The 26897-nt window shown below is 53.1% G+C and overlaps 1 pseudogene; it reads right to left on the bottom strand.

Annotated features, from left to right (window-relative positions):
* Positions 1 to 23: 23 nt before the first annotated feature.
* LOC129398686 (collagen, type I, alpha 1a-like) lies at positions 24 to 25802 on the bottom strand (annotated as a pseudogene).
* Positions 25803 to 26897: the final 1095 nt, after the last annotated feature.

The raw sequence follows: 26897 nt of genomic DNA, 5'->3' as shown, positions 1-26897 counted from the left end.
GGGTCTCAGAGCCAGCCCCTCTTCCCCCACTGGCCCTTAGGACCCCCATCGCAGGGGGGGGAGGCACCCCCCGCGAGGCGGGGTCTCAGAGCCAGCCCCTCTTCCCCCACTGGCTCTTAGGACCCCCATCGCAGTGGGGGGAGGCACCCCCGCGAGGCGGGGACTGAGAGCCAGCCCCTCTTCCCCCGCTGGCTCTGAGGATCCTCCGTGGACTCACAGCCTCTTTACCATATTGTGAGTAATATCATCTCCCCCTCTGGAGATTAAGAACTCTTTCACAGACGGGTGTACACCCTCGGTGTACAGAGGGTGTACACCCGTCTGTATTGGGAGTAATATCATCCTCTTCCTCCCTGAATATGAAGAACAGTATCACAGGGGTGTTTCTACTCCCTGCGATATCGCGTGTCATATCCTCCTCTCCCACGTTGCAATTAGAAGGAATATCAGTGGGGGCGTGTCCACCTGTAGGGAAAAGAAAGAGAGATCAGACTGTCACTGTGTCCATGTAGAAAGGAAAGACATAAGAGACTCCATTTTGAAAAAGACCTGTCCTTTAAACAATTGCTTTGCTGAGATGTTGTTAATTTGTAGCTTTGCCCTAGCCGCTTGGCCCCAGCCACTTTGACCCAACCTGGAGCTCACAAAAACATGTGTTGTATAAAATCAAAGTTCAAGGGATGTAGGGCTGTGCAGGACGTGCCTTGTTAACGAAATGTTTACCAGCAGTACACTTGGTAAAAGTCATCGCCATTCTCTAGTCTCAATAAACCGGGGACACAATGCACTGTGGAAAGCCGCAGGGACCTCTGCCCTTGAAAGCAGGGTATGGTCCAAGCTCTCTCCCCATCTGATAGTCTGAAATATAGCCTCATGGGATGAGAAAGACCTGACTGTCCCCCAGCCCGACACCCGTAATGGGTCTGTGCTGAGGTGGATTAGTAAAAGAGGAAAGCCTCTTGCAGCTGAGATGGAGGAAGGCCACTGTCTCCTGCTTGCCCCTGGGAACTGAATGTCTCGGTGTACAACCCGATTGTACATTCGTTCAACTCTGAGATAGGAGAAAAGCTGCCCTGTGGCGGGAGGCCAGACATGTTTGCAGTAACACTGCCTTGTTCTTCTTTACTCCACTGAGATGTTTGGGTGCAGAGAAACAAATCTGGCTTACGTGCACGTCCAGTCATAGTACCTTCCCTTGAACCTAATTATGACATGGATTCTTTTGCTCACATGTCTTCTGCTGACTCTCTCCTTATCATCACCCTGCTCTCCTACTACATTCCTTTCTGCTAAAATCATGAAAATCATAATCAGTAAAAACTGAGGGAACTCAGAGGCTGGTGCCGGTGCAGGTCCTTGGTGTGCTGAGCGCCGGTCCCCTGGACCCACTGTTGTATCTTTACACTTTCTCTCTGTGTCTTATTTCTTTTCTCAGTCTCTCGTCCCACCCAACTAGAAATACTCACAGGTGTGGAGGGGCAGTCCACCACTTCATCCACCTTCTGTCATATTGAAAGTAACATCATCTTCTTCCCTCCAGGATCGTGGGAATAATATCCCTGGGGGGTTTCCACTTTCTGCCATGTATGTAGTCATATCACCCCCTCCGCCGTGGAATATCATTAAGGAACATCTCACATGGGGCTGTATACTTCCTCCGATATTGGGAGTGACATCAACCTCTCGGTCTCTGAATATGAGGAAGAAAATCACAGGGCGGGTGTACACCTCGTGCTCTACGATGGGGAGTCATATCTGTCTGTTATGGGGAGTAATATCATCCTCTCCCTTTCAGGATACTAATAACAATTTAACAGGCTGGGTGAACACAGCCTGCGATGCTGAAATTATCATCCTCTCCCCCTCTTTCTCCCCTGGCTCTTAGGATGCCCATCTCAGCGGAGCGAGCCACCCCCCGCGAGGCGGGGACTGAGCCAGCCCCTCTTCCCCCCTGGCTCTTAGGACCCCCATCGCAGTGGGGGGATGCACCCCTGGCGAGGCGCGGACTTAGAGCCAGCCGCTCTTCCCCCCCTGGCTCTTGGGACCCCCATCGCAGGGGGGGAGGCACCCCCTCGTGGCGGGGACTGAGAGCCAGCCCCTCTTCCCTCCATTTCTCTTAGGACCCCCATCGCAGGGGGGGAGGCACCCCCCGCGAGGCGGGGACTGAGGGCCAGCCGCTCTTTCCCCCCTGGCTCTTAGGACCCCCATCGCAGGGAGAGGAGGCACCCCCCGCGAGGCGGTGACTGAGAGCCAGCCCTTCTTCCTCGCCCAACTCTGAGGATCCCCATCACACGGGGGAGGCACACCCCGCGAGGCGGGGACTGAGAGCCAGTCCCTCTTGCCCCCCTGGCTTATGACCCCCATCGAGGATTCTAAGACCCTTAGGACCGACCTGGAGGGCTGTGGGTATTAGGTGTCCAAGAAGAAAACTCAGATCTGCCGACGACCGCAGGTAGCTTACTTGGGATTTACTATTCGACAGGTGTCCGAAAGCAGCCCGGGATCCGAAAGAAAGCAGGTCATTTGCAATCTTCCGGAGCCTAAGGGCAGAAGGCTGGTGAGAGAATTCCTAGGAGCTGTGGGGTTTTGTAGACTGCGGAGCCCAACTTTGCAGTATTAGCCACGCCTTTGTATGACGTCACAAAGGGGGCGGGGACCGGGAACATTTGGAATGGGGATTCCAACAACAGCAAGTCTTTCATGACTTAAAGGAAAAACTTCTGAAAGCCCCAGCCCAGGGGCTAGCGGATCTCACAAAGCCTTTTCCACTGTATGCGTCAGAGAAAAGATGGCAGCTGGACTTTAAACCCAAACTGTGGGGCCATGGCTGAGGCCGGTGGCCTACCTCTCTAAACAGCTAGACAGGGTTTCTAAAGGATGGCCCCCCTGTTTGAGGGCCTTGGCAGCAACTGCCCTGCTAGTACAAGAAGCAAATCAGCTGACTCTTGGGAAAAACCAGAACATAAAGGCCCCCCAAGCTGTGGTGACTGAAAGCCAGCCCCTCTTCCCCTCCTGGCTCTTAGGACCCCCATCGCAGGAAGGGGAGGCACTCCCCGAGAGGCGGGCACTGAGAGCCAGCCCCTCACCCCCCCTGGCTCTTAGGACCCACATCGCAGGGGGAGGAGGCACCTCCAGTGAGGCGGGGTCTCAGAGCCAGCCCCTGTTCCCCCACTGGCCCTTAGGACCCCCATCGCAGGGGGGGAGGCACCCCCCACGAGGCGGAGACTGAGAGCCAGCCCCTCTAAGCCTTCTGGCTCTTAGGACCCCCATCACGGGGGGGGGAGGCACCCCCCGCGAGGCGGGTACAGAGAGCCAGCCCCTCTAAGCCTTCTGGCTCTTAGGACCCCCATCACGGGGGGGGGGAGGCACCCCCCGCGAGGCGGGTACAGAGAGCCAGCCCCTCTAAGCCTTCTGGCTCTTAGGACCCCCATCACGGGCGGGGGAGGCACCCCCCGCGAGGCGGGTATAGAGAGCCAGCCCCTCTAAGACTTCTGGCTCTTAGGACCCCCATCACGGGGGGGGAGGCACCCCCCGCGAGGCGGGTATAGAGAGCCAGCCCCTCTTCTGCTCCTGGCTCTTAGGACCCCCATCACAGAGGGGGAGGCACCCCCCAAGCGGGTACAGAGAGCAAGCCCCTCTACCTCCACTGGCCCTTAGGAACCCCATCACAGGGGGGGAGGCACCCCCCGAGAAGCGGGCACTGAGACCCAGCCCCTCATCCCCCCCTGGCTCTTAGGACCCACATCGCAGGGGGAGGAGGCACCTCCAGTGAGGCGGGGTCTCAGAGCCAGCCCCTCTTCCCCCACTGGCCCTTAGGAACCCCATCGCAGGGGGGGAGGCACCCCCCACGAGGCGGAGACTGAGAGCCAGCCCCTCTAAGCCTTCTGGCTCTTAGGACCCCCATCACGGGGGGTGGAGGCACCCCCCGCGAGGCGGGTACAGAGAGCCAGCCCCTCTAAGCCTTCTGGCTCTTAGGACCCCCATCACGGGGGGGGGAGGCACCCCCCGCGAGGCGGGTATAGAGAGCCAGCCCCTCTTCTGCTCCTGGCTCTTAGGACCCCCATCACAGGGGGGGAGGCACCCCCCGCAAGGCGGGTACAGAGAGCCAGCCCCTCTTCCCCCACTGGCCCTTAGGAACCCCATCACAGGGGGGGAGGCACCCCCCGTGAGGCGGGTTCTCAGAGCAAGCCCCTCTTCCCCCACTGGCCCTTAGGACCCCCATCGCATGGGGGGGAGGCACCCCACACGAGGCGGGGTCTCAGAGCCAGCCCCTCTTCCCCCACTGGCCCTTAGGACCCCCATCGCAGGGGGGGAGGCACCCCCAGCGAGGCGGGGTCTCAGAGCCAGCCCCTCTTCCCCCACTGGCTCTTAGGACCCCCATCGCAGTGGGGGGAGGCACCCCCAGCGAGGCGGGGTCTCAGAGCCAGCCCCTCTTCCCCCGCTGGCTCTGAGGATCCTCCGTGGACTCACAGCCTCTTTACCATATTGTGAGTAATATCATCTCCCCCTCTGGAGATTACGAACTCTTTCACAGACGGGTGTACACCCTCGGTGTACAGAGGGTGTACACTCGTCTGTATTGGGAGTAATATCATCCTCTTCCTCCCTGAATATGAAGAACAGTGTCACAGGGGTGTTTCTGCTCCCTGCGATATCCCGTCTCATATCCTCCTCTCCCACGTTGCAATTAGAAGGAATATCAGTGGGGGCGTGTCCACCTGTAGGGAAAAGAGAGAGAGATCAGACTGTCACTGTGTCCATGTAGAAAGGAAAGACATAAGAGACTCCATTTTGAAAAAGACCTGTCCTTTAAACAATTGCTTTGCTGAGATGTTGTTAATTTGTAGCTTTGCCCTAGCCGCTTGGCCCCAGCCACTTTGACCCAACCTGGAGCTCACAAAAACATGTGTTGTATAAAATCAAAGTTTAAGGGATGTAGGGCTGTGCAGGACGTGCCTTGTTAACAAAATGTTTACCAGCAGTATACTTGGTAAAAGTCATCGCCATTCTCTAGTCTCAATAAACCGGGGACACAATGCACTGTGGAAAGCCGCAGGGACCTCTGCCCTTGAAAGCAGGGTATTGTCCAAGCTTTCTCCCCATGTGATAGTCTGAAATATAGCCTCATGGGATGAGAAAGACCTGACCGTCCCCCAGCCCGACACCCGTAATGGGTCCGTGCTGAGGTGGATTAGTGAAAGAGGAAAGCCTCTTGCAGCTGAGATGGAGGAAGGCCACTATCTCCTGCTTGCCCCTGGGAACTGAATGTCTCGGTGTAAAACCCGATTGTACATTCGTTCAACTCTGAGATAGGAGAAAAGCTGCCCTGTGGCGGGAGGCGAGACATGTTTGCAGTAACACTGCCTTGTTCTTCTTTACTCCACTGAGATGTTTGGGTGCAGAGAAACAAATCTGGCTTACGTGCACGTCCAGTCATAGTACCTTCCCTTGAACCTAATTATGACATGGATTCTTTTGCTCACATGTCTTCTGCTGACTCTCTCCTTATCATCACCCTGCTCTCCTACTACATTCCTTTCTGCTAAAATCATGAAAATCATAATCAGTAAAAACTGAGGGAACTCAGAGGCTGGTGCCGGTGCAGGTCCTTGGTGTGCTGAGCGCCGGTCCCCTGGACCCACTGTTGTATCTTTACACTTTCTCTCTGTGTCTTATTTCTTTTCTCAGTCTCTCGTCCCACCCAACTAGAAATACTCACAGGTGTGGAGGGGCAGTCCACCACTTCATCCACCTTCTGTCATATTGAAAGTAACATCATCTTCTTCCCTCCAGGATCGTGGGAATAATATCCCTGGGGGGTTTCCACTTTCTGCCATGTATGTAGTCATATCACCCCCTCCGCCGTGGAATATCATTAAGGAACATCTCACACGGGGCTGTATACTTCCTCCGATATTGGGAGTGACATCAACCTCTCGGTCTCTGAATATGAGGAAGAAAATCACAGGGCGGGTGTACACCTCGTGCTCTACGATGGGGAGTCATATCTGTCTGTTATGGGGAGTAATATCATCCTCTCCCTTTCAGGATACTAATAACAATTTAACAGGCTGGGTGAACACAGCCTGCGATGCTGAAATTATCATCCTCTCCCCCTCTTTCTCCCCTGGCTCTTAGGATGCCCATCTCAGCGGAGCGAGCCACCCCCCGCGAGGCGGGGACTGAGCCAGCCCCTCTTCCCCCCTGGCTCTTAGGACCCCCATCGCAGTGGGGGGATGCACCCCTGGCGAGGCGCGGACTTAGAGCCAGCCGCTCTTCCCCCCCTGGCTCTTGGGACCCCCATCGCAGGGGGGGAGGCACCCCCTCGTGGCGGGGACTGAGAGCCAGCCCCTCTTCCCTCCATTTCTCTTAGGACCCCCATCGCAGGGGGGGAGGCACCCCCCGCGAGGCGGGGACTGAGGGCCAGCCGCTCTTTCCCCCCTGGCTCTTAGGACCCCCATCGCAGGGAGAGGAGGCACCCCCCGCGAGGCGGTGACTGAGAGCCAGCCCTTCTTCCTCGCCCAACTCTGAGGATCCCCATCACACGGGGGAGGCACACCCCGCGAGGCGGGGACTGAGAGCCAGTCCCTCTTGCCCCCCTGGCTTATGACCCCCATCGAGGATTCTAAGACCCTTAGGACCGACCTGGAGGGCTGTGGGTATTAGGTGTCCAAGAAGAAAACTCAGATCTGCCGACGACCGCAGGTAGCTTACTTGGGATTTACTATTCAACAGGTGTCCGAAAGCAGCCCGGGATCCGAAAGAAAGCAGGTCATTTGCAATCTTCCGGAGCCTAAGGGCAGAAGGCTGGTGAGAGAATTCCTAGGAGCTGTGGGGTTTTGTAGACTGCGGAGCCCAACTTTGCAGTATTAGCCACGCCTTTGTATGACGTCACAAAGGGGGCGGGGACCGGGAACATTTGGAATGGGGATTCCAACAACAGCAAGTCTTTCATGACTTAAAGGAAAAACTTCTGAAAGCCCCAGCCCAGGGGCTAGCGGATCTCACAAAGCCTTTTCCACTGTATGCGTCAGAGAAAAGATGGCAGCTGGACTTTAAACCCAAACTGTGGGGCCCTGGCTGAGGCCGGTGGCCTACCTCTCTAAACAGCTAGACAGGGTTTCTAAAGGATGGCCCCCCTGTTTGAGGGCCTTGGCAGCAACTGCCCTGCTAGTACAAGAAGCAAATCAGCTGACTCTTGGGAAAAACCAGAACATAAAGGCCCCCCAAGCTGTGGTGACTGAAAGCCAGCCCCTCTTCCCCTCCTGGCTCTTAGGACCCCCATCGCAGGAAGGGGAGGCACTCCCCGAGAGGCGGGCACTGACAGCCAGCCCCTCATCCCCCCCTGGCTCTTAGGACCCACATCGCAGGGGGAGGAGGCACCTCCAGTGAGGCGGGGTCTCAGAGCCAGCCCCTGTTCCCCCACTGGCCCTTAGGACCCCCATCGCAGGGGGGGAGGCACCCCCCACGAGGCGGAGACTGAGAGCCAGCCCCTCTAAGCCTTCTGGCTCTTAGGACCCCCATCACGGGGGGGGAGGCACCCCCCGCGAGGCGGGTACAGAGAGCCAGCCCCTCTAAGCCTTCTGGCTCTTAGGACCCCCATCACGGGGGGGGAGGCACCCCCCGCGAGGCGGGTACAGAGAGCCAGCCCCTCTAAGCCTTCTGGCTCTTAGGACCCCCATCACGGGCGGGGGAGGCACCCCCCGCGAGGCGGGTAGAGAGAGCCAGCCCCTCTAAGCCTTCTGGCTCTTAGGACCCCCATCACGGGGGGGGAGGCACCCCCCGCGAGGCGGGTACAGAGAGCCAGCCCCTCTAAGCCTTCTGGCTCTTAGGACCCCCATCACGGGGGGGGGAGGCACCCCCCACGAGGCGGGTACAGAGAGCCAGCCCCTCTAAGCCTTCTGGCTCTTAGGACCCCCATCACGGGGGGGGAGGCACCCCCCGCGAGGCGGGTATAGAGAGCCAGCCCCTCTTCTGCTCCTGGCTCTTAGGACCCCCATCACAGAGGGGGAGGCACCCCCCAAGCGGGTACAGAGAGCAAGCCCCTCTACCTCCACTGGCCCTTAGGAACCCCATCACAGGGGGGGAGGCACCCCCCGAGAGGCGGGCACTGAGACCCAGCCCCTCATCCCCCCCTGGCTCTTAGGACCCACATCGCAGGGGGAGGAGGCACCTCCAGTGAGGCGGGGTCTCAGAGCCAGCCCCTCTTCCCCCACTGGCCCTTAGGAACCCCATCGCAGGGGGGGAGGCACCCCCCACGAGGCGGAGACTGAGAGCCAGCCCCTCTAAGCCTTCTGGCTCTTAGGACCCCCATCACGGGGGGTGGAGGCACCCCCCGCGAGGCGGGTACAGAGAGCCAGCCCCTCTAAGCCTTCTGGCTCTTAGGACCCCCATCACGGGGGGGGGAGGCACCCCCCGCGAGGCGGGTATAGAGAGCCAGCCCCTCTTCTGCTCCTGGCTCTTAGGACCCCCATCACAGGGGGGGAGGCACCCCCCGCAAGGCGGGTACAGAGAGCCAGCCCCTCTTCCCCCACTGGCCCTTAGGAACCCCATCACAGGGGGGGAGGCACCCCCCGTGAGGCGGGTTCTCAGAGCAAGCCCCTCTTCCCCCACTGGCCCTTAGGACCCCCATCGCATGGGGGGGAGGCACCCCACACGAGGCGGGGTCTCAGAGCCAGCCCCTCTTCCCCCACTGGCCCTTAGGACCCCCATCGCAGGGGGGGAGGCACCCCCAGCGAGGCGGGGTCTCAGAGCCAGCCCCTCTTCCCCCACTGGCTCTTAGGACCCCCATCGCAGTGGGGGGAGGCACCCCCAGCGAGGCGGGGTCTCAGAGCCAGCCCCTCTTCCCCCGCTGGCTCTGAGGATCCTCCGTGGACTCACAGCCTCTTTACCATATTGTGAGTAATATCATCTCCCCCTCTGGAGATTACGAACTCTTTCACAGACGGGTGTACACCCTCGGTGTACAGAGGGTGTACACTCGTCTGTATTGGGAGTAATATCATCCTCTTCCTCCCTGAATATGAAGAACAGTGTCACAGGGGTGTTTCTGCTCCCTGCGATATCGCGTGTCATATCCTCCTCTCCCACGTTGCAATTAGAAGGAATATCAGTGGGGGCGTGTCCACCTGTAGGGAAAAGAGAGAGAGATCAGACTGTCACTGTGTCCATGTAGAAAGGAAAGACATAAGAGACTCCATTTTGAAAAAGACCTGTCCTTTAAACAATTGCTTTGCTGAGATGTTGTTAATTTGTAGCTTTGCCCTAGCCGCTTGGCCCCAGCCACTTTGACCCAACCTGGAGCTCACAAAAACATGTGTTGTATAAAATCAAAGTTTAAGGGATGTAGGGCTGTGCAGGACGTGCCTTGTTAACAAAATGTTTACCAGCAGTATACTTGGTAAAAGTCATCGCCATTCTCTAGTCTCAATAAACCGGGGACACAATGCACTGTGGAAAGCCGCAGGGACCTCTGCCCTTGAAAGCAGGGTATTGTCCAAGCTTTCTCCCCATGTGATAGTCTGAAATATAGCCTCATGGGATGAGAAAGACCTGACCGTCCCCCAGCCCGACACCCGTAATGGGTCCGTGCTGAGGTGGATTAGTGAAAGAGGAAAGCCTCTTGCAGCTGAGATGGAGGAAGGCCACTATCTCCTGCTTGCCCCTGGGAACTGAATGTCTCGGTGTAAAACCCGATTGTACATTCGTTCAACTCTGAGATAGGAGAAAAGCTGCCCTGTGGCGGGAGGCGAGACATGTTTGCAGTAACACTGCCTTGTTCTTCTTTACTCCACTGAGATGTTTGGGTGCAGAGAAACAAATCTGGCTTACGTGCACGTCCAGTCACAGTACCTTCCCTTGAACCTAATTATGACATGGATTCTTTTGCTCACATGTCTTCTGCTGACTCTCTCCTTATCATCACCCTGCTCTCCGACTACATTCCTTTCTGCTAAAATCATGAAAATCATAATCAGTAAAAACTGAGGGAACTCAGAGGCTGGTGCCGGTGCAGGTCCTTGGTGTGCTGAGCGCCGGTCCCCTGGACCCACTGTTGTATCTTTACACTTTCTCTCTGTGTCTTATTTCTTTTCTCAGTCTCTCGTCCCACCCAACTAGAAATACTCACAGGTGTGGAGGGGCAGTCCACCACTTCATCCACCTTCTGTCATATTGAAAGTAACATCATCTTCTTCCCTCCAGGATCGTGGGAATAATATCCCTGGGGGGTTTCCACTTTCTGCCATGTATGTAGTCATATCACCCCCTCCGCCGTGGAATATCATTAAGGAACATCTCACACGGGGCTGTATACTTCCTCCGATATTGGGAGTGACATCAACCTCTCGGTCTCTGAATATGAGGAAGAAAATCACAGGGCGGGTGTACACCTCGTGCTCTACGATGGGGAGTCATATCTGTCTGTTATGGGGAGTAATATCATCCTCTCCCTTTCAGGATACTAATAACAATTTAACAGGCTGGGTGAACACAGCCTGCGATGCTGAAATTATCATCCTCTCCCCCTCTTTCTCCCCTGGCTCTTAGGATGCCCATCTCAGCGGAGCGAGCCACCCCCCGCGAGGTGGGGACTGAGCCAGCCCCTCTTCCCCCCTGGCTCTTAGGACCCCCATCGCAGTGGGGGGATGCACCCCTGGCGAGGCGCGGACTTAGAGCCAGCCGCTCTTCCCCCCCTGGCTCTTGGGACCCCCATCGCAGGGGGGGAGGCACCCCCTCGTGGCGGGGACTGAGAGCCAGCCCCTCTTCCCTCCATTTCTCTTAGGACCCCCATCGCAGGAGGGGAGGCACCCCCCGCGAGGCGGGGACTGAGGGCCAGCCGCTCTTTCCCCCCTGGCTCTTAGGACCCCCATCGCAGGGAGGGGAGGCACCCCCCGCAAGGCGGTGACTGAGAGCCAGCCCTTCTTCCTCGCCCAACTCTGAGGATCCCCATCACACGGGGGAGGCACACCCCGCGAGGCGGGGACTGAGAGCCAGTCCCTCTTGCCCCCCTGGCTTATGACCCCCATCGAGGATTCTAAGACCCTTAGGACCGACCTGGAGGGCTGTGGGTATTAGGTGTCCAAGAAGAAAACTCAGATCTGCCGACGACCGCAGGTAGCTTACTTGGGATTTACTATTCGACAGGTGTCCGAAAGCAGCCCGGGATCCGAAAGAAAGCAGGTCATTTGCAATCTTCCGGAGCCTAAGGGCAGAAGGCTGGTGAGAGAATTCCTAGGAGCTGTGGGGTTTTGTAGACTGCGGAGCCCAACTTTGCAGTATTAGCCACGCCTTTGTATGACGTCACAAAGGGGGCGGGGACCGGGAACATTTGGAATGGGGATTCCAACAACAGCAAGTCTTTCATGACTTAAAGGAAAAACTTCTGAAAGCCCCAGCCCAGGGGCTAGCGGATCTCACAAAGCCTTTTCCACTGTATGCGTCAGAGAAAAGATGGCAGCTGGACTTTAAACCCAAACTGTGGGGCCATGGCTGAGGCCGGTGGCCTACCTCTCTAAACAGCTAGACAGGGTTTCTAAAGGATGGCCCCCCTGTTTGAGGGCCTTGGCAGCAACTGCCCTGCTAGTACAAGAAGCAAATCAGCTGACTCTTGGGAAAAACCAGAACATAAAGGCCCCCCAAGCTGTGGTGACTGAAAGCCAGCCCCTCTTCCCCTCCTGGCTCTTAGGACCCCCATCGCAGGAAGGGGAGGCACTCCCCGAGAGGCGGGCACTGAGAGCCAGCCCCTCATCCCCCCCTGGCTCTTAGGACCCACATCGCAGGGGGAGGAGGCACCTCCAGTGAGGCGGGGTCTCAGAGCCAGCCCCTGTTCCCCCACTGGCCCTTAGGACCCCCATCGCAGGGGGGGAGGCACCCCCCACGAGGCGGAGACTGAGAGCCAGCCCCTCTAAGCCTTCTGGCTCTTAGGACCCCCATCACTGGGGGGGGAGGCACCCCCCGCGAGGCGGGTACAGAGAGCCAGCCCCTCTAAGCCTTCTGGCTCTTAGGACCCCCATCACGGGGGGGGGGAGGCACCCCCCGCGAGGCGGGTACAGAGAGCCAGCCCCTCTAAGCCTTCTGGCTCTTAGGACCCCCATCACGGCGGGGGGAGGCACCCCCCGCGAGGCGGGTAGAGAGAGCCAGCCCCTCTAAGCCTTCTGGCTCTTAGGACCCCCATCACGGGGGTGGGAGGCACCTCCCGCGAGGCGGGTACAGAGAGCCAGCCCCTCTAAGCCTTCTGGCTCTTAGGACCCCCATCACGGGGTGGGGAGGCACCCCCCGCGATGCGGGTACAAAGAGCCAGCCCCTCTAAGCCTTCTGGCTCTTAGGACCCCCATCACGGGGCAGAGGCACCCCCTGCAAGGCGGGTACAGAGAGCCAGCCCCTCTTCCCCCACTGGCCCTTAGGAACCCCATCACAGGGGGGGAGGCACCCCCCGTGAGGCAGGTTCTCAGAGCCAGCCCCTCTTCCCCCACTGGCCCTTAGGACCCCCATCGCAGGGGGGGGAGGCACCCCCCATGAGGCGGGGTCTCAGAGCCAGCCCCTCTTCCCCCACTGGCCCTTAGGACCCCCATCGCAGGGGGGGGAGGCACCCCCAGCGAGGCGGGGTCTCAGAGCCAGCCCCGCTTCCCCCACTGGCCTTTAGGACCCCCATCGCAGTGGGGGGAGGCACCCCCAGCGAGGCGGGGTCTCAGAGCCAGCCCCTCTTCCCCCGCTGGCTCTGAGGATCCTCCGTGGACTCACAGCCTCTTTACCATATTGTGAGTAATATCATCTCCCCCTCTGGAGATTACGAACTCTTTCACAGACGGGTGTACACCCTCTGTGTACAGAGGGTGTACACCCGTCTGTATTGGGAGTAATATCATCCTCTTCCTCCCTGAATATGAAGAACAGTATCACAGGGGTGTTTCTGCTCCCTGCGATATCGCGTGTCATATCCTCCTCTCCCACGTTGCAATTAGAAGGAATATCAGTGGGGGCGTGTCCACCTGTAGGGAAAAGAGAGAGAGATCAGACTGTCACTGTGTCCATGTAGAAAGGAAAGACATAAGAGACTCCATTTTGAAAAAGACCTGTCCTTTAAACAATTGCTTTGCTGAGATGTTGTTAATTTGTAGCTTTGCCCTAGCCGCTTGGCCCCAGCCACTTTGACCCAACCTGGAGCTCACAAAAACATGTGTTGTATAAAATCAAAGTTTAAGGGATGTAGGGCTGTGCAGGACGTGCCTTGTTAACAAAATGTTTACCAGCAGTATACTTGGTAAAAGTCATCGCCATTCTCTAGTCTCAATAAACCGGGGACACAATGCACTGTGGAAAGCCACAGGGACCTCTGCCCTTGAAAGCAGGGTATGGTCCAAGCTCTCTCCCCATCTGATAGTCTGAAATATAGCCTCATGGGATGTGAAAGACCTGACCGTCCCCCAGCCCGACACCCATAATGGGTCTGTGCTGAGGTGGATTAGTAAAAGAGGAAAGCCTCTTGCAGCTGAGATGGAGGAAGGCCACTGTCTCCTGCTTGCCCCTGGGAACTGAATGTCTCGGTGTAAAACCCGATTGTACATTCGTTCAACTCTGAGATAGGAGAAAAGCTGCCCTGTGGCGGGAGGCGAGACATGTTTGCAGTAACACTGCCTTGTTCTTCTTTACTCCACTGAGATGTTTGGGTGCAGAGAAACAAATCTGGCTTACGTGCACGTCCAGTCATAGTACCTTCCCTTGAACCTAATTATGACATGGATTCTTTTGCTCACATGTCTTCTGCTGACTCTCTCCTTATCATCACCCTGCTCTCCTACTACATTCCTTTCTGCTAAAATCATGAAAATCATAATCAATAACAACTGAGGGAACTCAGAGGCTGGTGCCGGTGCAGGTCCTTGGTGTGCTGAGCGCCGGTCCCCTGGACCCACTGTTGTATCTTTACACTTTGTCTCTGTGTCTTATTTCTTTTCTCAGTCTCTCGTCCCACCCAACTAGAAATACTCACAGGTGTGGAGGGGCAGTCCACCACTTCATCCACCTTCTGTCATATTGAAAGTAACATCATCTTCTTCCCTCCAGGATCGTGGGAATAATATCCCTGGGGGGTTTCCACTTTCTGCCATGTATGTAGTCATATCACCCCCTCCGCCGTGGAATATCATTAAGGAACATCTCACACGGGGGTGTATACTTCCTCCGATATTGGGAGTGACATCAACCTCTCGGTCTCTGAATATGAGGAAGAAAATCACAGGGCGGGTGTACACCTCGTGCTCTACGATGGGGAGTCATATCTGTCTGTTATGGGGAGTAATATCATCCTCTCCCTTTCAGGATACTAATATCAGTTTAACAGGCTGGGTGAACACAGCCTGCGATGCTGAAATTATCATCATCCTCTCCCCCTCTTCCTCCCCTGGCTCTTAGGATGCCCATCTCAGCGGAGCGAGCCACCCCCCGCGAGGCGGGGACTGAGCCAACCCCTGTTCCCCCCCGGCTCTTAGGATCCGTATCGCGAGGGGGGGGAGGCTCCCCGGACTGAAAGCCAGCCCCTCTTCCCCCCATGGCTCTTAGGACCCCCATCGCTGTGGGGGGGAGGCACCCCCGGCGCGGCGGGGACTGGGAGCCAACTCCTCTTCCCTGCCTGGCTCTTAAGACCCCCATCGCAGGGTAGCATGGCTCTCCCCGCGAGGCGGGGACTGAGATCCAGACCCTCTTACCCCCGAGACTCTTAGGACCCCCATCGCAGGATGGGGAGGCACCCCCTGCGAGGCGGGGACTGAGGGCCAGCCGCTCTTTCCCCCCTGGCTCTTAGGACCCCCATCGCAGGGAGGGGAGGCACCCCCCGCGAGGCGGTGACTGAGATCCAGACCCTCTTACCCCGGAGACTCTTAGGACCCCCATCGCAGGAGGGGGAGGCACCCCCCGCGAGGCGTGTACTGAGAGCCAGCCGCTCTTTTGCCCCTGGCTCTCAGGACCCCCATCGCAGGAGGGCGAGGCACCCCCCGCGAGGAGGGGACTGAGAGCCAGCCGCTCTTTCCCCCCTGGCTCTTAGGAGCCCCATCGCAGGGAGGGGAGGCACCCCCCGCAAGCGGGGGACTGAGAAACAGCCCCTCTTCCTCCTGGGCCCTTAGGACCCCCATCGCAGGGGGAGGAGGCACCCCCGGCGAGGCGGGGACTGAGAGCCAACCCCTCTTCCCCCTCTGGCTGTGAGGACCCCCATCGCAGGGGGGAAGGCACCCCCCGCGAGGCGGGGACTGAGAGCCAGCCCCTCTAAGCCTTCTGGCTCTTAGGACCCCCATCACAGGGCAGGGAGGCACCCCGCGCGAGGCGGGTACAGAAAGCCAGCCCCTCTTCCGCTCCTGGCTCTTAGGACCCCCATCGAAAGGGGGGGAGGCACCCCCCGCGAGGCGGGGACTGAGAGCCAGCCCCTCTTCCCCCCCGGCTCTTAGGACCCCCATCGCAGGGGGAGGAGGCACCCCCAGCGAGGCGGGGTCTCAGAGCCAGCCCCTCTTCCCCCACTGGCCCTTAGGTCCCCCATCGCAGTGGGGGGAGGCACCCCCAGTGAGGCGTGGTCTCAGAGCCAGCCCCTCTTCCCCCACTGGCCCTTAGGTCCCCCGTCGCAGGGGGAGGAGGCACCCCCCGCGAGGCGGTGACTGAGAGCCAGCCCTTCTTCCTCGCCCAACTCTGAGGATCCCCATCACACGGGGGAGGCACACCCTGCGAGGCGGGGACTGAGAGCCAGTCCCTCTTCCTCCCGTGGCTTAGGACCCCCATCGCGGATTCTAAGATCCTTAGGACCGACCTGGAGGGCTGTGGCTATTAGCTGTCCAAGAAGAAAACTCAGATCTGCCGACGACCGCAGGTAGCTTATTTGGGATTTACTATTCGACAGGTGTGCGAAAGCAGCCCGGGATCCGAAAGAAAGCAGGTCATTTGCAATCTTCCGGAGCCTAAGGGCAGAAGGCTGGTGAGAGAATTCCTAGGAGCTGTGGGGTTTTGTAGACTGCGGAGCCCAACTTTGCAGTATTAGCCATGCCTTTGTATGATGTCACAAAGGGGGCGGGGACCGGGAACTTTTGGAATGGGGATTCCAACAACAGCAAGTCTTTCATGACTTAAAGGAAAAACTTCTGAAAGCCCCAGCCGACGGGGTACCCGATCTCACAAAGCCTTTTCCACTGTATGCGTCAGAGAAAAGATGGCAGCTGGACTTTAAACCCAAACTGTGGGGCCCTGGCTGAGACCGGTGGCCTACCTCTCTAAACAGCTAGACAGGGTTTCTAAAGGATGGCCCCCCTTTTTGAGGGCCTTCGCAGCAACTGCCCTGCTAGAACCAGATGCAAATAAGCTTACTCTTGGGCAAAACCAGAACAGAAAGGCCCCCCATGCTGTGGTGACTGAGAGCCAGCCCCGCTTCCCCCCCTGGCTCTTAGGACCCCCATCGCAAGGGTGCGAGGCACTCCCCGCGAGGCGGGGACAGAGAGCCAGCCCCACTTCCCCCCCTTGCTCTTAGGACCCCCATCGCAGCGGGGGGAAGGACCACCCGTGAGGCAGGGACTGAGAGCCAGCCCCTCTTCACCCCCTGGCTTTTAGGACCCCCATTGCAGCACGGGGAGGCATCCCCCGCCAGCCGGGGACTGAGAGCCAGCCCCTCTTCCCCCCCTGGCTATTAGGACACCTATCGCAGGGGGGGAGAGGCACCCCTGGCGAGGTGGGGACTGAGAGCCAGCCCCTCTTCCCTTCCTTGCTCTAAGGACCCCCATCGCAGGGGAGGTAGCCACCCCCCGCGAGGCGGGGAATGAGAGCCTGCCCCTCTTACCCCCCTGGCTCTTTGGATCCCCATCGCCTGGGGGGAAGGCACCCCCGCGAGGCTGGGACTGAGAACCAGCCCCTCATCCCCCACTGGCTCTTAGGACCCCATCCCGGAGCGGGGAGGCACCCCCGCGAGACAGGGACTGACAGCCAGCTCCTTTCCCCCCCTGGCTCTTAGGACCCCCATCGCAGGGGGAGGAGGCACCCCCCACAAGGCGGGGACTGAGAGGCAGCCCCTCTTCCCCCGTGGCTCTTAGGACCCCCATCGCCGGGACCCCCCTTGATGCAGGGTGTAAGAGCCAGCCCCTCTTCCCCCCCTGGCTCTTAGGACCCCCATCGCAGCGGGGGGAAGGACCACCCGCAAGGCAGTGACTGAGAGCCAGCCCCTCATCCCCCACTGGCTCTTAGGACCCCCATCGCAAGGGGGTGAGACACCCCCCACGATGCGGGGAGTAATTGCCAGCCCCTCTTCCCTCCCTGGTTTTTAGGATCCGCGGTGGACTCACAGCCTGTTTACGGTATTCGGAGTGATATCATCTCCCCCTCTGGAAATTATAAACTATTTCACAGATGGGGGTACACCCTCGGTGTGCAGAGGGTGTACAGCCGTCTGTTTTGGGAGTAATATCATTGTCTTCCTCCCTGAATATTAAGAACAGTATCATAGCTGTGTTTCTACTGCAGGTGTGATTGGGCGTCACATCCTCCTCTCCCACACTGAAATTAGAACCGATATCAGTGGGGGCGTGCACATTTTCTGTGATATTTAAAGTGACATCATCCTCTTCCCTCCAGGATCATGAGAACAATATCCCTGGGGGGGTACACTTTCTGCGATATTGGGAGTAATATCTCCCCCTCCGCCTTGGAATATTATTAAGGACCATCTCACACGGGGGTGTACACTTCCTGCCATATTGGGAGTAATATCGACCTCTCGGCCTCTGAATATTAGGAACAATATCACAGGGTGGGTGTACACCTCCTGCTCTGTTATGGGGAGTAATATCTATCTATTACGGGGAGTAATATCATCCTCTCCCTTTCAGGATGTTAATAACAATATCACAGGGTGGGTGATCACAGCCTGCGATACTGGAATTATTATCATCCTCTCCCCCTCGGGATACCAGGAACAATGTCACAGAAGAGGTGTACACTCCCTGCGATTTTGGAAGTAATATCCTACGCTTCTTCCGTGAATATTAGGAGCAATATCACCGGGTGGCTGTACATTCATTGCTATGTTGGGAGTCATGTCATACTCTACTCCCTGGATATTAGGATCAGTGTCACAGGGTGAGTGTACACCTACTGAGATATTAAAACTAATATCATGCTCTCCATCCCTGGATATTAGGAACAATATCTCGGGTAGGTGTACACCCCCTGCGGTATTAGGAGAAATAATATGATTAATTATTAAGCATCAATCTTAATAATATTAATTGTTAAACATCAGTCTTAATAATTATCAATGGTAATATTAATTAATAGTATAACGTTATTAATCATTAATGATTATTTTAAATGTACGATTGCATGATTAAAATTATCTGTATTAATGTCATTTTTCAATATTAGTTATTAATCTTAATATTGTTTTATTACCAACATCACTTATGACTGATTTATGTAACATTGATTAATATCATTATTTTATTATTAATAGTGATATTGTTATTATTAATAGTAATTGTTAATATTTTTAATCCGTATTAACTTTTACTATCTCTATTGCAATAATTAATATCGATGATTACTATTAATTAATATATTTATTAATATTAATAATTAATATAACTGTTCCCGATATCTGTGGGGGAGAGGATATTACTCCCGATGTCGCTGAAAGTGTACACCCCTCTATGATGTTTCTCCTAATTGCCAGGGCGTAGAGGATGACATGATTGAAAATATCGCTGCGGGTGTACCTCCGTTCAGTCATCTTGTTCCTAATGTCCTGGGTGGGAGCGGATGATATGACTCCCAATATCGCAGGGGGCGTAGACCTCCCCCGTGATACTGTCCCTAACGTCCAAAGGTGGAGAGGATGATATTTCTTCCAATTTCGCAGGGGGTGTACACCACCCCTATGATATTGATCCTAATATCCAGGGGGCGAGAGGATGATCTTAGTCTCACTATTGCAGGAGGTGTACACTCCCTAGGGATATTGTTCCTAATATTCAGGGATGGAGAGGAAGATCTCACTCCCAATATAGCAGGGAGTGGACACCCCTTCTGTGACATTGTTCCTAATAGCCAGCGGGGCAGAGGAAGATATTACCCCCAATATCGCAGGGGGTGTGCGCCCCCTTGTGACATTGTTCCTTATATCCTGGGAGGGAGAGGATGATACTGGTGGCAACGTCGCAGCGGCTGTACGCACCCACTGTGATATTGTTTCTTATATTCAGGGGGAGAAGATGATATGACTCCCAATATCGCAGGGGTTGTGCACACCTCCTGCGACATTGTTCCTAATAACCCGAAGGGGAGAGCCAAATATTACTGTCAATATCGCAGGGGGTGTACACCTCTTTGGTAATATTGTTCTTAATATCCATGATGGGAGAGGATGATATTACTCCCAATATCGTAACAAGTGTACAGCCGCCTGTGATATAGTTCCTAATATCTAGGTGGAGAGAGGATGATATTACTGCCCACATCGCATGAGCTGTAAAACCCCTTCCATATTTTGCCTACAATCCCGAGGGGAGAGGATGATACTACTCCCAATATCGAAGAAGGTGTACACCCCCCTGGGACATTATTCCCAATATCCACGTTGGGAGATGATGACATTATGCCCAGTATCGCAGGGAATGTACACCCACCCGGGGATATTGTTCCTTATATAGAGAGGGGGAGGGGATGATATTACTCCCAATATCGCAGGGGCTGTACACCCCTCCTGTGATATTGTTCTTAATATCCTAGGAAAGAGAGGGTGATACTACACCCAATATCTCAGGGGGTGTACACCCACCTCCTTCAGATATTGTTCTTAATGTACTCCACCTCCCCCGACCAGGGATATTGTTCCTCATATCCAGGGGAAGAGAGGCTAACATTATGCCCAATATCGCAGGGGGTGTACACACCCTCTGTGATGTTGTTCCTGGTATCCAAAGGTAGAGACGATGATATTACTGGCCATATCGCAGAGGGTGTACGCCCTTCTGTGATATTGTTTTTGATATTCAATGGGGGGAGAGGATTACATTAATCCCAACATGGCAGAAGGTGTAGAGACCCCGTGATATAGTTCCTAACGTACAGGGAGAAGAGAATAACATTACTCTCAATATCGCAGGGAGCGTAACCCCCACGCCCCCCGTATATTGTTCCTAATATGCAGCGGGGTAGAGGCTGATATTACTCCCAATATCGCAGAAGGTGCACACACACCTGTGATATACTTCCTAATATCCAGCGGGAAAAGGCTGATATTACTCTGGATCTCGCAGTGGGTGTACACCCCCAAGCCCCCCGGGGTATTGTTCCTAATATCTAGGTGGGAAGACGGTGATATTGCTGACAATATCGAAGGGGTGTACAACTCTTCTGTGATGTGGCTCCTGATATCCAGGGGGTGAGTGGATGATATTACTCTCAATAAAGTAGGAACTGTACACCACCCTGTGATTTTGTCCTCAATAACCACATGGGGAGAGGTGATATTACTCCCAATATTAGAAGGGGTGTACACCTCGTCTGTGATATTTTTTCTTGTATCCAGGAAAGGACAAGATGATATTACGACCAGTATCGAAGACATGTACAGCCCCATGGGATATTGTTCTAAATATACAGCTTGAAAAAGGATCCGATGACTCCCAATATAAGAAGGGGTGCACACCCCGCCTGTGATATGAATCGTAAAATCTAGAAGAAGAGTGAATGACATTGCTTTCAAAAACACACGGGGTGTACACCCCGTCTCTGATGTTGTTCCTATCATGTAAAGGAAGAGATGATGATATTACTCCCAATACCGCAGAAGGTATATACCCCCTGTGATACTGTGCGTCACAACTAGTGGGGGAGAGCATGATATTACTTCAAATATGACAGCGGCTTTACACCCCATCTGTGACATTACTCCTAATTTCCAGTAGCAAAAGTAGGATGTGCCTCCGAATAGGCCTGTGATATTTCCCCGACTATTTAGGGAAACACAGGATGATATGACCCCAAATCCCGCAAAAAGTGTACACCCAGTGTGTGATATGGTCCGTACATGCGGAGGTGCAGAGGATATTAGTTTTCATATCGCAGGCTGTGTACACACACTCTGTGAAGTTGTTCCTAATAGCAGGAAAAAAGAGAATGCTCACAATGGACACAGGTCACATCGCAGGGGGTGAGGCACCTCCCGCGGTATGGGGAGTAAGGGCCACCCCCTTTCCCCCCCAGCTATTTATTATGATCCACATTGCAGGGGTGTGAGGCACCCCCTGAGATATGGGGAGTAAGAGCCACCCCCTTTCCCCCCCCCCGGCTATTTATTACGATCCACATGTCAGGGGGGTGAGGCACCCTCCGCGATATGGGGAGTAACAGCCACCCCTTCTCCCCCCCCTCGCTATTATGATCCACCTCGCAGTGGGGTGAGGCACCCCCCGCGATATGGGGAGTAAGAGCCACCTCCTCTCCCCCCCGAGTTATTACGATCCACGGTGGACTCACAGCCTGTTTACTATATTGGGGGTAATATCTCCCCCTCTGGAAATTATGTGCTGTTTGACAGATGGGTGTACACCCTCGGTGTGCAGAGGTTGTACACCCGTCTGTATTGGGAGTAATATCCTCTTCCACCCTGAATATTAAGAACCGTATCACAGCTGTGTTTCTACTCCCTGTGATATTGGGTGTCATATCCTCCTCTCCCACACTGAAATTAGAAACAATATCAGTGAGGGCGTGTACACCTTCTGTCATATTTAAACTAATATCATCCTCTTCTCTCCAGGATCATGGGAACAACATCCCTGGGGGGGTGTACACTTTCTGCGATAAATGTAGTAATATCAACCCCTCTGCCTTGGAATATTATTAAACCATCTCACACGGGGGTGTACACTTCCTGCGATATTGAGAGTAATATCGACCTCTCTGCCTCTGAATATTAGGAACAGTATCACACGGTGGGTGTACACCTCCTGCTCTGTTATGGGGAGTAATATCTATCTATTACGGGGAGTAATATCATCCTCTCCCTTTCAGGATATTTATAACAATATCACAGGGTGAGTGAACACAGCCTGCGATACTTTAATTATCATCATCCTCTCCCCCGCGGGATACCAGGAACAATGTCACAGAAGAGGTGTACACTCCCTGCGATATTGGGAGTAATATCCTACGCTTCTTCCGTGAATATTAGGAGCAATATCACCGGGTGGCTGTACATTCATTGCTATGTTGGGAGTCATGTCATACTCTACTCCCTGGATATTAGGATCAGTGTCACAGGGTGAGTGTACACCTACTGAGATATTAAAACTAATATCATGCTCTCCATCCCTGGACATTAGGAACAATATCTCGGGTAGGTGTACACCCCCTGCGGTATTAGGAGAAATAATACGATTAATTATTAAGCATCAATCTTAATAATATTATTGTTAAACATGTCTTAATAATTATCAATGGTAATATTAATTAATAGTATAACGTTATTAATCATTAATGATTATTTTAAATATGTTTATGCATGATTAAAATTAATTATTAGTATTGTCATTTTTCAATATTAGTTATTAATCTTAATTGTTTTATTACCAACATCACGTATTGATTTAATTAAGTAACATTAATTACCGATATCATTATGTTATTATTGTGAGGTTGCTATTAATTATTAATAGTAACCATTAATATTTTTAATCCGTATTAACTTTTACTATCTTTAAAGTAATTATTTATATCGATGATTTCTATTAATTGTTATATTTATGAATATTAATACTTAATATAATTGTTCCCGATATCCGAGGGGTAGAGGATGTTACTCCCAATATCACAGAAAGTGTACACCCCTCTATGATGTTATTCCTAATTGCCAGGGAGTAGAGGATGACATTATGAAAAATATCGCAGTGGGTATACATCCCTTCGGTCATCTTTTTTCCTAATATCCTGGGTGGGAGAGGATGATATGACTCCCAATATCGCAGGGGGCGTAGACTTCCCCCGTGATATTGTCCCTATCATCCAAAGGTGGAGAGGATGATATTTCTTCCAGTTTCGCAGGGGATGTACACCACCCCTGTGATACTGATCCTAATATCCAGGGGGCGAGAGGATGATGTTAGTCTCAATATTGCAGGAGGTGTACACTCCCTAGGGATATTGTTCCTAATATCCGGGGACAGAGAGGATGATCTCACTCCCAATATAGCAGGGAGTGGACACCCCTTCTGTGACACTGTTCCTAATAGCCAGCGGGGGAGGGGAAGATATTACCCCCAATATCGCAGGGGGTGTACACCCCTTGTGACATTGTTCCTTATATCCTGTGAGGGAGAGGATGATACCCGTGGCAATGTCGCAGCGGCTGTACACACCCACTGTGATATTGTTCCGAATATCTCGAGGGGGAGAAAATGATATTACTCCCAATATCCCAGGGGGTGTACATCCTCCTGTGACATTGTTCCTTATATTCAGGGGGAGAAGACGATATTACTCCCAATATCACAGGGGTTGTACACACCTCCTGCGATATTGTTCCTAATATCCCGAAGGGGAGAGCCAAATATTACTGTCAGTATCGCAGGGGGTGTACACCTCCTTTGGAATATTGTTCTTAATATCCATGATGGGAGAGGATGATATTACTCCCAATATCGTAACAAGTGTACAGCCGCCTGTGATATAGTTCCTAATATCTAGGTGGAGAGAGGATGATATTACTGCCCATATCGCATGAGTTGTAAAACCCCTTCCATATTTTGCCTACAATCCCGAGGGGAGAGGACGATACTACTCCCAATATCGAAGAAGGTGTACACCCCCCTGTGACATTATTCCCAATATCCACGTTGGGAGATGATGACATTACGCCCAATATCGCAGGGGATGTACACCCACCCCGGGATATTGTTCCTTATATCGAGAGGGGGGTAGGGTGATATTATTCACAATATCGCAGGGGCTGTACACCCCTCCTGTGATATTGTTCTTAATATCCTAGGAAAGAGAGGATGATACTACACCCAATATCTCACGGGGTGTACACCCACCTCCTTCAGATATTGTTCTTAATGTACTCCACCTCCCCCGACCAGGGATATTGTTCCTCATATCCAGGGGAAGAGAGGCTAACATTATGCCCAATATCGCAGGGGGTGTACACACCCTCTGTGATGTTGTTCCTAGTATCCAAAGGTAGAGACGATGATATTACTGGCCATATCGCAGGGGGTGTACACCCCTCTTGTGATACTGTTCTTAATATTTAGAGAGGGAGACAATGATAGCACTGTCCATATTGCTGGGGTCACAACACCCCCGTGACGTTGTTTTTAATATTCAGTTTGGGAGAGGATGATAATAATTTCAATATAACAGGGGACACCCCCCGCCCCGTGATGTTGTCCCTAACGTCCAAGGGAAGATAAATGATATGACTCACAATATGTCAAGGGGTGTACATCCCCTGTATAATATTCTTCCTAATATCCAGGGGGGATTAGAATGATATTACTCCCAATATCACAGGGGGTGTACGTGACCCCTTTTATATTGTTTCTAATAACTAGGGAGGGAGAGGATGATATTACTCCCAATATTGTAGGGGTGTACACCCCTCCCGTGACATTGTTTTTAATATTTAGGTAGGGAGTGGATGATATTACTCTCAATATCTCAGAGGGTTTACACTCTTCCTGGGATACGGTTTCTAATATTAAGTGGGAGAGAGGATGATATTATTCCCATTATCGCAGGGGGTGTACATGTCCTGTTATTTTGTTCCTAATATCCAGGTTGGGAGAGGATGATATTACTGCCTATATCGTAGGAGTTGTACACCCCATCAGTGATATTATTCCTCATATTCAGGGGAAAAGAGAATGACATTACTCCCAATAGCGCAGGAGGTGTACACACCCCTTTTGATATTGTTCCTAATACGCAGTGGAGGAGACGATGATATTACGGCCATATCGCGAGGGGTGTACACCTCCTCTGTGATATTGTTTTTCATATCCAGGGGTTAGAGGATGACGTTACTCCCATGATCGTAGTGGGTGTACACCAATTCTGTGGTATTGTTCTTAATATCCAGGGAGGGAGAGGATGATATTACTGTCACTATCGCAAGGGGTAGACACTCCTTCTTTGATATGGTTCCTAATATCCAGGGGGGAGAGTATATTAATCCCAAAATCGCTGTGGGTATACACCCCTTTTTGATATTGTTCGTAGTATGCCGGGGGAGAGTCTATGATATTACTGCCCATATCACAGGGTGTGTACACCAGAACTGCTATATTGTTTCTTATTTCCAGCAATGAAGAAGTTGATATTACTCCCAAAATGGAATGGGCTGTAAACCCCCCATAAGATATTGTTCCTAATATCCAGGGGGAAAAGGATGATATTACTTTCAATGTTGCAGCAGGTGTATAATCTGCCTGTTATATTGTTCCTAATATCTGGGGTGGGGGCGGCGGGGTGAGAACGATATTACTCGCAATATCTCAGAGGGTGTACACTGCCCCTGTGATATTGTTCTAAATATCCACTGGGGTAGAAAATTATATTATTCCCAATATCGCAGGTGGTGTAAATGCCCCCCGATATTTTTTCTAATATCCAGGTGAGGTAGGATGATATTACTCCCAATATCACAAGCGGTGTACACACCTTTGATATTTTTCCTACTATTTACTTGTGGAGAGGATGATATTACTCCCAGTATCGAAAGAAGTGTCCAAGCCCCCTGTGATATTGTTCCTAATATCCAGATTAAAAGAGGATGACATTACCCCCAATATCACAGGGGGTTGGCTGTACACTCCGCCTGTGATATTATTTCTAATATCCAGGGGAAGAGAGAATAATATTACTCCCAATATCGCAGGGGCTGTACACACCTTGTGATATCGTTCCTAATATCAATGAGGGGAGGAGATGATATTACCACAAATATCAGAAGAGGTTTACACCTTTCCTGTGATATTGTTCCTAATCTCCATTTTGGGAGAGGATGATATTACTCCCAATATCTGCTGGGGGTATACACCCCTTCTGTGATATTGTTCCTAATATCCAAGTTGGGAGAGGATGATCTTACTCCCAATATCGCTGGGGGTATACACCCCTTCTGTGATATTGTTCCTAACATCCACAGGGGAAGAGATTAATATTACTCCCAATATCCCAGGGGGTACACGTCCCCACTGTTATATTGTACCTAATATCAAGGGGTGGAGAAAATGATATTACTCCCAATAGCGCCGTGTGTATACACCCCTCCTGTGATATTGTCCCTAGTATCCAGGGGCTAAAAATAGATATTACTCCCAATATCCAGGGGATAGAAGTTGATATTAAACCGAATATCACAGTGGGTGTACACAACTCCTATCATATTGTTCCAAATATCCAGGCAGAGAGAGGATAATATTACTCAAAACATTCCTGGGGGTGTACACAGCCCTCTGTGATATTGTTTCTAATATACAGAAAGGGAGAGGATGATATTACTCTCAATAAACAGAAGGGTACAATTCCCATGTCATGTTGTTCTGAATATCTAGGGTGAGAGAGGATGATATTACTCCCAACATTGCAAAAGTTGTAAACACCTTCTGTGATATTGTTCCTAATATCCGGGGGAAAGAGGATGATGTTACTCCCAGGATCGCAGGGGGGTGTACACCCCCCTGTGATATTGTTTCTAACATCCAGAGGGGGAGAAGTTGATATTACTTCACACATTGCCGGGGGTGTACACCCCACCTGTGATACTGTACTTAATATTTAGCAGGAGAGAGGGGGGTGATATTACCAATAACGTAGGGGAAAGTCAACCCCCTCTCCCCCGCTGGATATTACGAGCCATATGACAGGGAGGT

Source organism: Pan paniscus, chromosome 11 (genome assembly GCF_029289425.2).
Source record: "Pan paniscus chromosome 11, NHGRI_mPanPan1-v2.0_pri, whole genome shotgun sequence".
In the NCBI taxonomy this organism is placed as follows: domain Eukaryota; kingdom Metazoa; phylum Chordata; class Mammalia; order Primates; family Hominidae; genus Pan; species Pan paniscus.
The sequence above is the reverse complement of the archived record's forward strand: the minus strand, read 5'-3'. Positions and strand labels throughout refer to the sequence as shown.